Source organism: Rutidosis leptorrhynchoides, chromosome 7 (assembly GCF_046630445.1).
Source record: "Rutidosis leptorrhynchoides isolate AG116_Rl617_1_P2 chromosome 7, CSIRO_AGI_Rlap_v1, whole genome shotgun sequence".
Classification (NCBI taxonomy): Eukaryota; Viridiplantae; Streptophyta; class Magnoliopsida; order Asterales; family Asteraceae; genus Rutidosis; species Rutidosis leptorrhynchoides.
The window spans coordinates 363,215,039-363,231,708 of record NC_092339.1 but is presented as its reverse complement, the minus strand read 5'-3'; positions in this window follow the sequence as shown (position 1 = coordinate 363,231,708).

Below are 16,670 nucleotides of genomic sequence, written 5' to 3'. Positions count from 1 at the left end.
TTGCTTTTGTTACCGAGAATCCAAGACCAAAAAACAATTAATTTTTAATTAATCTTTTATCAAAACCATAAATGATTTTATTGATCTACGTTGATATGGCCATAAAGAATTGACGGCTGACCTACTTTTGTAAGTGTATTTCGGCTATCATCCCGAAAACGCACAACGACCTTTTTTTTTTTTATGAACTATTTGTTTCATATCTAGCTTAGGCAATTATTGTGAACATTTGGTCCCTATAAGAGCATTTATTTTTTAGACTTTTAGTTGATTTGTACTTGTCACAATTAGGGATAGCACCCGCGGGTCGTGGATGCGGATCCATTGGATCCATCACCCGTACCCGCGGATTTTTTTTAAGAGACATCCAATTGAACCCTTGTTCGTTGAAACAATTTGACTATATTTTTACTCCCCATTATTAAACGGGCCATTTTGATGCACACTCTTAAAAAAATAATTTGTTTTTTAAGTTTTATTATTCAACCTCCTTTTTTCAACGGTCACGTTTTTAACAAAACATTTGACAAGTTTGGAAAAAAGTTTTTTATTGATTATCATCAAAAGTTTTCTATTGTCACTCTACTGGATGGAATTATGGCATACAACCAAAATTGCAACCCAACACTACATAAGAACAAAAAGGTTGTTTTTAATTAACATATGTATATGTGTTAAACTCGGAATAATAATAACTTATTTTAGAAAATTAACATAAGACATGTTGAAACATTTTTGTCACATTTAGCTCATCAAGTCTAATACTTATCATTGATAGATTTTATCACGTCTAGGAGATGTTTACTTTTTTCTTGTATTAAGTCCTACTTTCATTTATCTTTGTTTGGGAAAAAGTTTTTTTTTTACTTTGCTTTCCCCCTTTCTGTAAAACTCATTTAAACACTTTCTTTGTTTTTTTTTTTTAAAAAAACTTCCTTTTTTTTACGTTACCCGTAAATTATAAATATATAAAAAAAAACTTTTTGTTTAAATTTTTTTTCTAGTTTTTAAAAGGCCACTTGACCAATTTTTTAATTCTTTCACAACACCTGATATCGTGATCGTGACCTTTCACCAAAGCAAGAGATATTCTTGATAAACTAAACACGGACTCATGTTTGAAATTGTCGGCCACAAAAAAATTCATTTGATAAAAGTATATATTTTTTTTTAGTTATAGAAGGAGACCACTTCATTTTCAATACTTCATTTTTGGCAAAAAACTATTCCATTTTACCATCCCCTTTTTTTTCTTACTTTAACTTTTAAGATATACTTTTAATAAAAATACAAACTACTTTTTCTTATTTTAACTTTTAAGATTTACTTTTAATAAAAATACAAACTACTTTTTGTATTTTAACTTTTAAGATTTACTTTTAATAAAAGTACAAACTACTTTTTCTTATTTTAACTTTTAAGATTTACTTTTAATAAAAATACAAACTATTTTTTTATTTTAACTTTTAAAATTATAAATTTAAGAATAAACATTAGTATGCATGAAATAAATAATGATTAATTGCATAAATAATCATAAATGTTAGATAACATATAAAGACCCCGTCGTATTCGTATTGATCGGAATTAATCTCGACCCATGGTACCGTGTTGTCAAATGACGTGTTGCGTACATAAAGTACCGTGTTGTCAAATGACGTGTTGCGTACAATCATGAGGTCTTATTAACATAAATATAAATGTTAGTGAAGTTAATAAGAGTTAGATTACAGAAAATATAATTCAGGTGGTATAACCGACCATATATAACATAAATATAAATGTTAGTGAAGTTAGTAAAAGTTAGATTACAGAAATATAATTCAGGTGGTATAACCGACCATATATAACTTAAATAACATAAATATAAATGTTAGTGAAGTTAGTAAAAGTTAGATTACAGAAATATAATTCAGGTGGTATAACCGACCATATATAACTTAAATAACATAAATATAAATGTTAGTAGTCCAAAATTTGATATATTCTAGTCTGAAAATTATTAATAATTTCATACCTTGATTAGTGATTCGTGATCGTTTGAGATATCTTTTAATTACACTAAGCTTTTCGTGCTGATAACGTGTTATAATTCAGTAGGCTTATAACTACCTTTAATGGTTATAAGAACAAAGAGAGAAAAAGAGAGAAGAAGGAGAGAAGAAATATTGATATTGATATTTCAAGAGAAATTGTGCACCTTAAATGGTTACCATACATGTCTATTTATAGTAATATAATAATAATAAAATTAACATCCAATCTAGATATTTTATAACACAATCTAGATATTTTATAACATATTTGACATTTTCTAAAACCAATATCGTGATGACTCTTCTTTCCACAACCTTGCGGTATCCTTCGTCCATTTTGTCTCAAAGTCGGAAATTTTTGTGCTATTAGTTGTTGAACCTTTTTTTTAACAAGTATTCTTTTACAATAAGAAACTCAAAATACGTTGAAAAAGATATCTGTGTAAAATGTGATTTGTATTTGTTGATGATGTAATAATAATAATAATAATAATAATAATAATAATAATAATAATAATAATAATAATAATAATAATAATAATAATAATAATAATAATAATAATAATAATGTAATCCGAGTGAGGTCGCTGCCCCAATACTCATGAAGAAATTGGCAGATGTTTATTTCACAAAGGTTACCGCTTCTGCAGAATCCACTTTTTCGTTATCTCCCCGACAATCGGCCTTGTGGAAATCACAGCAGAGTGATCACACCTCTGCTTGGCTAAGGGCAGTCCCTATTTTGGGGTTGGGTCAGACGATGAACGCAAAGACTTACCGATGTGTCTTGTGCTACCGGTTAGGTGTTCCATTGTTCTCTATCTCGACGGCATGCTCTGCCTGTTCAAGGGTTTTTACTGGGGATATTTTCGGGGATCACGCGGTGTCTTGTGCTGGTATGGTGGGTATTAAGCATCGACATAATATTGTCCGGGATTCCCTTGTTGATGTTTGTTATCGATCTGGGATTTCAGCGAGAAAGGAGGTTGACATTGGGTTGTCTGGAGGGAACGACAGGGCCCTCAGACCTGCAGATGTGTTACTTTATTCCTGGGATTGTGGTCGCGATGTTTGTGTTGACTTGACAGGGTCTTCTCCTTTGACACAGTCTGGGCTTTCTGACTTTGTCCCTGGACGTGCGGTGATTAATGCGGCTCGTCGGAAGCGGGTCAAGTACGAATCTAGTTGTCTGGCGATTGGTTATGGTTTCATTCCTTTCTCATTTTCTTCCCTTGGGGAATTAGAGAAGGAGGCTGTTTCTTTGCTAAAGCGGGTTCAGAAGAGTTCGATGGCGCAAGATATTGGTGCCGGTGCTGCTGCTCATATTTTTACTAGGATAGGTTTTGCTATTGCTAGAGGTGTGGGGGCCTAGATTGTCTCTAGGCTTCCCACTAATTTTTTGTAAGTTTTAAAACTTTTAAGTTTATTATTATTATTATAATAATAATAATAATAATAATAATAATAATAATAATAATAATAATAATAATAATAATAATAATAATAATAATAATAAATGGATGTGTATAAAATGAGAATTGTATTTGTTATGATGTATACCGTGTAGATGAAACATCATTAGTATTTGAAAGAGTTGAGATTAAAAGTTATTATTTCATCCAATGGTTGAAGTTTTGCCAACAAAGTTTTTTGAAGATTTAATAACATAATTAAAGCTTTCTTATTATAAATATTATAAATATAAATTATAAATTATAAATATAAATTATAAATACTAAATAATAATAATAGTATATATTATAGTATATAGTATGAATGCGTGTGTAATAGTAAATGTGTATACATATATCTATATTTATATATTTGTAGATGTATTTCAGGTGTAATTGATATATTCATTTAGGTTCATTCATATCTATATCCATAATTCCATATCCATATTTATTTAGGTTCATGCATATTCATATTTATATCCATTTCCAAATTCATTTAGATTCGTCCATATCCATCATGATTCGGTGGATGAAAGTTTTTTTTTACATACTACAAAAGGCATTCGGTTTTAAATATAGTTATTAGCACAATCCGATAATATTTGTTACCTAGGCTCGGCCCAACTATAATAGAACTGGCGGCCTACTTTTTCCCGTCAGTTTAATCACATAACACCTATTTCCATCACCGTCGTGTTTGGGCGTTCTCCTGCGATGGGTTTAGGGTGGGTTTCGCCATTTTACCCTGATTATACATTTAACTATTCATAATATACTGCTTTTCCAAAAAAAAAAAAACTATTCATTAAATACTTCACTGATAGTTAATAGTAATACTAACTACTCTGATGTCTAATCTCTCATATACATTAGAATTCAGTAATTTGATCCTGAAATTATTGAAATATTAGTCTCGATGCTCATTCAAAGTTGACATCCAAAAGGCTTATGATACGGTTGATTGGGGCTTCCTCGAATCCATTCTTGTCTATTTTGGGTTTCATCGGATTATGACTAACTGGATCATGCGGTGTGTCACGACTACATCTTTTTCTCTATCGATAAACGGTGATTTGCATGGGTTCTTCTGTAAAGACCCATCCTAATCCATAAGAACGAATACAATAACATATGTTTACATCGCGAGATAATTGATCTCTATATGATACATTTTACAAACATTGCATTCGTTTTAAAAGACAAACTTTCATTACATCGAAAGTTGATAGGCATGCATACCATTTCGTAATATCCATTTATAAATTATCTAATCTGTCATTTACTTAATCATAATCTTTACTGAACTCAACGACTTGAATGCAACGTCTTTTGAAATATGCCATGAATGATTCCAAGTAATATCTTTAAAATGAGCTAATGCACAACAGAAGATTTCAATAATACCTGAGAATAAACATGCTTTAAAGTGTCAACCAAAAGGTTGGTGAGTTCATTAGTTTATCATAATCATTCATTTCCATCATTTTAATAGACCACAAGAATTTCATTTCCATTTCTCATAAATATACGTCCCATGCATAGAGACAAAAATCATTCATATGGATTGAACACCTGGTAACCGACATTAACAAGATGCATATAAGAATATCCCCTATCATTTCGGGACATCCATCGGACATGATAAAACAACATCGAAGTACTAAAGCATCCGCTACAACGGATGGGGTTTGTTGGGCCCAATAGATGTATCTTTAGGATTCGCGTCAATTAGTAGACTGGTTTACTAATTCTTAGGTTACCAAGTAAAAGGGGCATATTCGGCTTCGATCATTCAACTATATAATGTAGTTTCGATTACTTGTGTCTATTTCATAAAACATTTATAAAAGCGCATGTATTCTCAGTCCAAAAAATATATATTGCAAAAGCATTTAAAAATGGAGCAAATGAAACTCACCTATTGTATTTTGTAGTAAAAATACATATAACGGCATTGAACAACTGAACAATGCAGAGTTGGCCTCGGATTCACGAACCTATATCAATTATATATCTATCAACACGTATGATGGAAAGTTACATAATTTCATTTATTAATATATCATTTATATATTTGTGGTTATATATAATTTATACTAATCTTCATTTAAAAAGTTATACTTATATTATATTTTATATTACATGTTATATATATTTATTATATATATTTATATTTAAAATGATTAATATCTATTCATTTAGTTACATTAGTATGTATATACATATAGTTATATATATGATAAATATTATTTTTAAAATCAGTAGTTTGTTATAGATATTTATAAGAAAATTAATACTATGTTTGATATATAGTTATATGAAATGTTAATATAATTATGGTATATGTAATCTGTATACTTTATGTACATAATAATTATCTAAAAAAAAATATAGTTTTGATAATAATGGTTTTCTAATAATAACAATAGTAATAGCTTTATTAATAATGATAATACTAATAATAACGGTATTGTTAATAATGATACTTATGCTAATAATAATAATAATACTGATAATAATAACTATAATTTTACTACTAATGATAATAGTTTTAATAATAATAATACTAATATTATTGTTAATAATATTAATTTGCATTATGATAGTGATAATAATAAGTAACTTAACAATAATAATAATAACCCTAATTGTAACTAAAATCATAATAATAATAATAATAATAATAATAATAATAATAATAATAATAATAATGATAATAATAATAATAATAATAATAATAATAATAAATGATAATTACTACCTTAGTAGTTATGATAATTTTACTAACATTGATAATTAATAACAATAATAACAACAATAACAATAATAATAATAATAATAATAATAATAATAATAATAATAATAATAATAATAATAATAATAATAATAATAATAATAATAATAATAATAATAATAATACAAGAAAATTACCTCAAAAATCGGCCCAAAAAGATATATAGTGACCCTGCCAGGGTTCGAACCCGAGACCTCCCGTTCACTCGACAAACACCTTGACCATTGAACCATAGTAATTTTTCTGATTTATTACCCACATCTAAAAATATAACCCGTTTAAATTGTGTTCAACTTCTCCTTCTCGATTTACAGTTAGCTAGTCGACCACAATCTACTTAACCCAAGGTTTAGATTCTTAACTATAATTAGACTATAATCCATATTAATTTTTTTCAATAATAGAAGAAAAAAATAAACAGAATCCAGCAAAAAGCCTGCCTCTGCCCGTCGCTGAATAAAGATGAAGAAAAAAAAATTTGATTTCTCAAATGAGCTTGTTTTGGACAATTTTCATAACATGAAATATGTTTTATATCAATCATAAAAACTTCTCAAATCATTAATTGGACGCAAATTTCATCAGATAACTCTAATTTAATCGATGAACAATGTTTGACTTTTTGTTTCAAAATCTTTGACTTTGAAAATTCGACTTCGATAGATTAAATTGAGACTTGGGATTTTCCAGATAGTTTGAACGAAGGATTTCTAACAGAACCTCATTGTTACTTTTTGAAAATTGACTCGCATTCGAATTATGGGCAAAAAGTGGTGTGTGCAGGGGAACCGACGGGTTTCACTCTTTTCTGTTTTGAAATTATCAAATAAAAGCAGTTTTAATTGATAATTGATAATTGATAATTGATAATGAGTAAGGAAAGGTCAATGGGTTTGTTAAGAATGCAGAGTAATCTCTTGTTTTATTGCTAATTGGAGTCGACAGTTTTAATTTAATAAGAACAGAAGTTTAAATAAAAAAAATAAAAATCAATCTGTGATGTAGAAGATTGGTACTATCTGATGTAATGTAAAACGATTTTAGGGATATGAACAAAAATCAAAAACAGTATGGATTGAGATGTAAAGCTGATTTTTGATTCCTAAAATCATTCGTATGATTTTATACAGATTTATTAATAATTAATATATTAATTATAATTATCTTAATAATAATAATCTAAATAAAATGAATACTGATTTCCTAAATTATGAAACTGTATATATCTACGTATTTATATATTATATGTATATGTATATGTCTATCCTTATATATGTATATTTGTTATATTTATATATTTGTTTTACAGTTTCTAATTAGTATTACTAATAATTATTATAACTATAATAATAATACTATCAATGTCATACATATTAATAATACAAGTTTATAATTATATAATAGTTGTAATATTATTACTAATAATAATGATAACAATTACCATAAATGTATTATAATTATTATCATACATATTAATAATACAAGTTTATAATGATATAATAGTAGTAATATTATTACTAATAATATTATTACTAATGATAATGATACAAGTTTATATATATTCCAATATACATATGATACTAATTATTATAAAAAATCACTTATTTATATACATAAATTTATTTTAGTAGCAACTTATTTTGTATAATATTTTTCATATTTAATTTTATTGAGTTAATAACATTTTTTAGTTTCAAATACTTATATATATATATATATATATATATATATATATATATATATATATATATATATATATATATATATAGTTGTTTACAAACATTTGTTCGTGAATCGTCGGAAGAAATCAAAGGTCAATCGTATACAGGAACACTGTTCAAAACTTTTTGAGACTATAACATTACAGACTTTGCTTATCGTGTCGGGATTCTATAAAGATCAAGTTTAAATTTGGTCGAAAATCGCCGGGTCGTCACAATACCTACCCGTTAAAGAAATTTCGTCCCGAAATTTGAGTGGGATGGTCATGAATAATAATAAGTATGTTTTCATGACTCATATAAGCTGATAAATAGAGTTTTATTACCATTGAGTAATAAGGATGAAATAATTCGATTATTCGATGAGTAGGAGTGAAGCTATCACAAAATTGTGAAAATTAGTAAATGAAGATTTGACTTAACTGGTGACGTAGTCACGGTTGATTTCCGGAATTCAAGAAATTTAATGAAAATCTTCGAAATCTATATAAGATTTGATTCTTCGGGATTTAAGGAAATTAGGATCTCTCTAATTAAATGCGGAGATCTGCCTTGATTTCTTTATCAGATATTTCACTATAAATTAACTTCTTCCTTTCCATTACTTTTACCATTCCTATACTTTCTTTCTTAGTTCATACATCCCAAAAGATTGTGAAACTGTTTAATCCCGTTCTAATCCTTGATATTTTTCTAATTATCATTTTCGTCATCCTTCTTTTCAATCTTCCACCAGAAAAATCTATTTACTTCTACTCTTACCTTGGGTGATACTATTCTTAATTATACCGTGTCTTTATATTGCTATTCGTATTAATATTCACGGTTTGAAATTTATGTGTTGTTGTTGGGTTTTATATCTTCCCTTATATTTCGATGTCCTTGCTTCTGCCTTCTATAATCATTGTCATTCACAGTTAACGCTTTGTCCTATTTGTTGTGATTTATACCCTCTTTCTGTTTCGGGGCTTCATGCTCTTGTTTTCTCTTCCTGATTATAAATCAAGCGAATAATGGTCCAAAATTTGTAGATATAGAGTTTCGAATGATTATAATGTTTTAAGCAGAAAGGAACGTAATAGCACGATTTGATTTGGTAAATTACCAGAATTCAAGAGATAAGATAGAACTATCAAGAAAATATGTTCTTGATATGTCTAGGGATTAGATGGAATGTAAGAGTCGTGTAACATGGCACATGATGACGTTATGGTCTATGAATCATCACGTTCCATTAGAACTCAGCATAACTTACTGTAATATAATCACGTTGATCAAGTGTCATTATATTATACTAACTCATGCTTCAGTTCCCAACACTACTTCTAAAACATTCATATTTTAAATTCGAAGGTTCATAGAATATAGAAACTAAAACAGTTTCCTTTTATGATATAATAAAGATAGCGCGGAGAGATAATTAATATCGAACGAGAATATTTATGAAGATATCTTCAGAAATATTGAGGATATTAATAATGAAAGATACGATAATATCTTAGAATTTTTGAATCATAGTGTGATGAAGAAATTCATTCACAATGATTTAGAGTAATTAAGAAGTAAGGTATTCGCTAAAGATTTCATCAGAAACAGAATCATCAGGATTCTTTGAAGGTAGATTTCGTCTTTGTGATTTATCCACAGCCTACTTTATACTTTGCTCAATCTGTTTTTCAGTTCCAAACCTTCTCTTTTTCTGAGCTTTGCCAACGCACTATTCTTTATCATCAAACTTTCGACTGTTAAGGTCGTGTACAGTTTTTGCTGCTGTATTCAGCTTTTTTAGAATTTGAACTATTGATTTGTAGACTGTGTGCTTTTCAGAATTTCAGAATTGAAGATCATAATTCTAAAAGATATATGTTATACGTATACATATAACTGTTGATGTAGACATGCTGTAAGATTTCAAAATACTGATTGCTGATTTCTGGTAATTGGTATGGCAATTCTCGTTATAGGATGTAGATGAGTTACATGATAAGGTTTCAATGAATATAATGGTTTTTCGGAAAGTCAAAGATTAATGAAGTTGTTGGTAAGTTTACTGCTAATGTGGTGGAATATTAACGTTTTTCCGGTAACGATGACGAAAGGCAAACTTATATATCGAGGTTATAATAAGGCTAATCTGAATGAAAAGTCGAAGTAGACTTGCTGAAGCTGTGACAAAATTGACTACTTTGGAAAGGGATTGCAAAGTTATTTTCGGTAATAACAACGCCAACGGAGCTAGCACAAATAAGTGTTAAACGTTTACTCAGGTTCCCAGTGTTTTCAAGTGCATAACTATTTGCATCAATCTCTTCTTACGTAGATGAAGTGTGGTTGGTTCATCCTCTCGATTGATGTGTTTTCAAGATTTACGAAAGGTTTGAACGCAGATTGTAATCGTCAAGATACAAATGAGGTTTAAGATGAAATCAAGTGGCAAACTTGAAGAGTTGTTTAGTTTCATATGTTATAATCAATATTTTAATTCATTTTAATTGTCCAATGTTGGTAATCCATAGTTCAAAGTCCACAGTTAGCAATTCAATAATTCATATATAGTTTAATGTATAACATTCGAATTAATTAATACGTATCGTGACCCGTGTACATGTCTCAGACTCGATCATAACTCAAAGTATATATATATATATATATATATATATATATATATATATATATATATATATATATATATAATATGTCAAAACTTTGTATACGTGTCCCGATATTTAAAGTGCGTAAAATAAATAACAGAAATTAAATGACGATAAATAAAATTGCGAGAATATAAACTACGATAAATAAATTGCGATAAATAAAATGTATTCAGTTAGCTAGGAACATTTAGCTGGAAACAGTTAGCGTGGATTCTTAACAAAATTTTCCTCGTAGTTAATTTGTTTGTTTCTAAAAGATTTTATTTTGTCCAATGTTTTCTTCATTATGCCACTTGTTGGATTCTGATAAGTCAAAATCCAAATATGAAATTGAATAAAAATGGTTATTCTGTGGTGAACGGATACGTATATCGGTGGATGTAAGTAGGATAGGAAATGACTATTGAATCAGATTTAAAGAATGTACAGTGTAACTTATTAATGTGAAATCTAAATATTTCCTCGGGTATTACCTACCCGTTAAAATATTTTCATCATTAACAGTTTGTACGAAAGAGTTTTTAATTACAATCTTTATGAAAATATATATACATATATATTTTTTTCAGATGCAATCATGGATTTAATGAGTTAATATAATATTAGACTCATTTGATTTTCGGTTTGAGCTAGAATAAGTAATCTCTAAAACTATTAGGAACCACATATTCTTCGCAGAATATTAATGAAGTTATGGATCAATACTTCATCGTTCATTGTAGTTGGTACTCCTTGGTATCTATGGTGCGTATGATGTTGATGCTTGAGGTACAGATTTTTTGATGTTGCGGTGTAGGATGCGGATGTTGTTGTTGGTTATGGTGATGGTACTGTTGGTGTTGCTGATGGTGGTACTATTTATGCTGCTGGTGTTGCTGCTGGTGTTTGTAACCTTTGTACCATATTCTCCAAAGTCACTACCCGAGCGCGAAGCTCGTTGACTTCTTCTATTACACCGGGGTGATTGTCGGTTCGGACGAGTGGATAAATAAAATCTATAATTTGATGTAGTATATGATCGTGACGAGATACTCTGGAAATGAGAGAAAAAATGGTATTTCGAACAGGTTTGCCGGTAAGTGCTTCAGGTTCTTCGTCAAGAGGGCAATGTGGTGGATGGAAGGGATCTCCTTCTTCTTGTCTCCAATAATTGAGGAGGCTACGAACCCATCCCCAATTCGTCCAGAATAGATAATGACTGATTGGTTGATTCATTCCGGTCACACTGCTTTCGGAGCTTGAGTAGGATTCCATTTCGGAATCCGAGGAACTTGAACTAATGACGAATTCCATTTCGTACGATTGAATAAAGGATTTTCGATATAAAATTATTTTCGAATATTGGGTGGTACTCTAACTATATAGAATATCTACATATATAGAGCAAAAGGTTTCGTAGATTACGGAAGAATTTACGGGATATGTCAGGCAAGTTTAAAGTAATAGATACGATAAGATATGATTTAGCAGATACGCTAAGATATGAATTTTGTCCATACACTATTCATGCAATCAATGCTGCAAGACGTGTCTAGATTAAGAATGATAAGTAGGTAATTTCCTAAGGATGATAAGTAGGTAATTTTGGACACAAAATGATAAGCAAAACTTTTGACATGCAGACACGGTCGAAGTCCAGACTCACTAATGTATCCTAACGACTATCAGTTAGACACACTAATGCAGACCTGGTTCACTAAGACCACCGCTCTGATACCACATGTAAAGACCCGTCCTAATCCATAAGAACGAATACAATAACTGAAACAACCCAACCCGTACTCCGTACGCTATAATTTTTTTTTTTTATAATATACACATTTATGCGCCAATTAAATATGTAGACCAACTCACAAGTTTCATTAAACCGTACAACCATTACCAATGTTTACAAAAGGCACAATGGCAGTTAATTAAGTTAATACAAGTTTGACCGAATACAATGGTAGTTTATTAACCAAACGACCCGACGAGCATGGTTTGGGACTAAACTACCCAAAAGGTGGCCAACTTCCAAAAGCTCCTACAAGCACATCATCAAGGGCATCTAGTGCCCGACAATCCCCTTCCCTTTATCCTCACCTGTAACTAAAAGATAAACAACGAAAGGGGTAAGCTAACGCTTAGTGAATGCAATAATTATACATGATCATATATAACCTACTTACTTGCATACACTTACACAATACCACATACGAGCTAGCAATTCAACAAACATGCAATCCATCATGCATAAACTACTATCCACGTTCCACATTACGCTAGCAACAATAATAGCATATAGTTCACAATATAATATGCTAAGTACAATTCGCACAACCATGGTTAACCAAGTATACAAGAGAACGGTACATGTAAGTCCGTTGGAGTTCATAACATCCACTAGTGTTACTTATACACCGCGTAATCACTAGTCCCCCGGGTGATGTCTTAAACACCGCGACTAACTCACCCTTACAACAATGTGGCATCTTAAACACCGCGACGAATCCACACTTCATTCAATACAATGAGTGGTGTCTTGAACACCGCGACACTTCCACTCTCACGACATTGTGGTGTCTTAAACACCGCGACAATCCCACAAGTCAATTACACAAGGAGTAGTGTCTTAAGCACCGCGACAATACTACTCGTTACCTAGAATGTGGTGTCTTGAACACCGCGACACTTCCACATTCATACCACACAAATAAATACATTATATATGTTCACGCATAATTATTCCACTCACCTTGACGCAAGGATGATGGATAATCGCTTCCAAACTTCAAAGCCAAGTACCTAATACATTAAGTACCAATTCAATACATAAACTAGTGGAATTAACCACATTACATTTACTTGGGCATTTAATGACTCAATTTCGCATTAAATGACCCAACCACACCACAACCGCCCTCTTAATGGCCAAGACTCGACTTTAATTACCAATATTAGTGCATTAAAGTCTACTAGCCTCAATTGACATCCACCTAGGGTAATTTACACCCATTCTACCCAAACTAGGTTAACTAGTACATTCTTGACCCAAATGACATCTCTTTCAATTCTAACAAGTGTTTAATGCTTACAATACCATTAACACTTTCAAACTCACAATTACAAGACCAAAACCCTAGATTATGGCCATTAGGGTTTCATTACAACAACCTAACCCAAATTCACCCATTTTACTCCCAAATGGGTCATACAAGCTTCTATAAACCAAAACCCTAGCCATAATCAATTAAAACTCGAAACTTAGAGTTAGAACTTACCGAGACTATCACCACGTAGCTAGAGTCACAAGGAACAACTTTAATACTTGCTCCAAAGATCAACCCTAAATCCTTCCTCTCTCAATCTCACTTTGAATCCAAATGGGTGTTAGAGTTTTGGGAGAGAAATTGAAAGAAAATGAAAAAGGAAAATGAAATAAATGAACTAGTGGACCAGATTTAATGCACCCATCTGATCTATACGTCCATTTACCATTTTGCCCCTCAAAATCTCTTAATTTAACCTAAAACCAGAACCTGGCCAGCAGGCCTGCCGCGGCGCGGCACTAAACGTCGCGGCGCGACGAAACACATGAAAAACAGCACCCTTTAATCCAAGTTCTGATCAACTCTTTGCTTGATGTGTCGCGTCGCGGAGCCCTGTATCGCGGCGCGACAATTGCCTGGAACTGGTGCCCTCGACTAGCTAATCAATTTTCCAAGGTTTCCATAACTAATAACCCAAACGCTCACTTTAATACACATACTAACCCCAACCTTGAGTCTCACACGACTCAATGCCATCGTGACACGTAGGTAAACACGTTCGCGCATGCATTCAACATTTATAATATACACATTCTCAAGTAACTAACATGTTAGCTAACTTAGCCACATAACGAGCAAGTTATAGACGTATAATCGATTAGGTGTGTACCTTTAAGCGTGTACGGAAAAGCGGGGTGTTACAACTCTCCCCCACTTAGATCGGAGCGCGTCCTCGCGATCCAAGCCGCATGACAAGCCGGAAGATAAGCCAAAACAAACTCTTCGGATTCCCATGTAAACTCGGAACCCTTTCGATGTCGCCATTGCACTTTGAAGGTTCTAACTTCCTTGTTCCGCAACATCTTAACCTTTTCATCAAGGATTGCAACCGGTTCTTCCGCATACTCTAACTTGTTATTCAAAGTAATCTCATCCAATGGCACCCAAGTCGAGTCATCCACAAGACACTTGAGAAGATGGGAAACATGGAACGTATTATGAATTCTCGCAAGTTCTTCGGGTAACTCTAATCGATAAGCAACCTCACCAACACGTGCCAATACCTTGAAAGGACCAATAAACCGAGGAGCTAACTTTCCTCGCTTCCTAAACCGAATCACACCCTTCCATGGAGAAACCTTAAGCATCACCATATCACCTTCTTGAAACTCAATCGTTCTTCTACCTTTATCGGCATAAGACTTTTGTCTATCTTGCGCCGCTTTAAGTCGAGCCCGAATCATTTCAATTTTACTATTCGTCTCCAAAACCAAATCGGAACTTCCAATTTCTCATTGACCTACTTCTCCCCAACAAATGGGAGTTCGACATCTACGCCCATAGAGCATCTCGTATGGTGGCATCCCAATACTAGTGTGGCAACTATTATTGTATGAGAATTCCACCAAGGGTAAGTGCTCGTCCCAACTTCCACCAAAATCAATAATACACGCCCTTAACATATCCTCTAGCGTTTGGTTAGTACGCTCGGTTTTACCGTCCGTTTGAGGATGATAAGCCGTGCTCATTTTCAATTTAGTACCCATATCTTCATGAAACTTGTTCCAAAACCGAGATGTAAAGCGAGTATCTCGATCCGAAACAATAGATACCGGAACCCCATGTCTTGATATCACCTCCTTTATAAACAACTTAGCTAAAGTCTCCGATGATATCGTTTCCCGAATGGGAAGAAACAAGGCACTCTTCGTCAATCTATCAACAATCACCCAAATCGTATCGTATTGGGTTCGCGCCGTCTTCGGTAACTTGGTAATAAAGTCCATGGTAATGTGCTCCCATTTCTATTTCGGGACTTCCAATGGTTGTAACTTACCGTAAGGCTTTTGGTGTTCGGCTTTGACTTGCAAGCACATGACGCATTGTTCAACATACTTAACCACATCACGTTTCATGCCGGGCCACCAATAATCTTTCTTCAAATCATAGTACATTTTCGTTGCGCCCGGATGAATGGAATACTTGGACTTATGTGCTTCATCAAGTAGCATTCGCCGGTAATCCCCCATCTTGGGTACCCACACCCTTCCTTGAAAGGACAACAAGCCACGCAAGCCCATTGTAATGAACTCCGATTGGCCAACGATTCGTTCCGTGTGCTTATTGTGAACATAAGCCTCTATTTGATCTTCACCCACCTTTTCAAGAAAGTCATTAGTGATAATCAAACGTAACGATCCCACCTTTATCGCCGGATGTGTACTCTTTCGACTCAAGGCGTCCGCAACAACGTTCGCCTTACCCGGATGATAAAGTATCACGCAATCATAATCTTTCACTACATCCATCCACCTACGTTGACGATAATTCAAATCTCGTTGAGTAAAGAGATGTTTCAAATTCTTGTGATCCGAATATATCGTACACTTGACACCATACAAGTAATGGCGCCAAATTTTCAACGCATGCACAACCGCCGCCATCTCTAAATCATGAGTCGGGTACCTCGTCTCGTGTTCTTTTAATTGTCGAGAGGCATAAGCGATGACTTTACCTCTTTGCATCAGAACACACCCGAGTCCATTCAACGAAGCATCACAATAAACCACCATGTCTTCAATCCCTTCCGGTAACACCAACACCGGAGCTTGACATAACTTCTCTTTCAACAATTGAAAGGCGACTTCTTGTTCATTTTCCCAATTAAATTTAACATTCTTCCTCGTCAACTTCGTCAAAGGAGAAGCAATCTTAGAAAAGTCTTGAATAAACCGACGATAATAACCGGCCAATCCGAGAAAA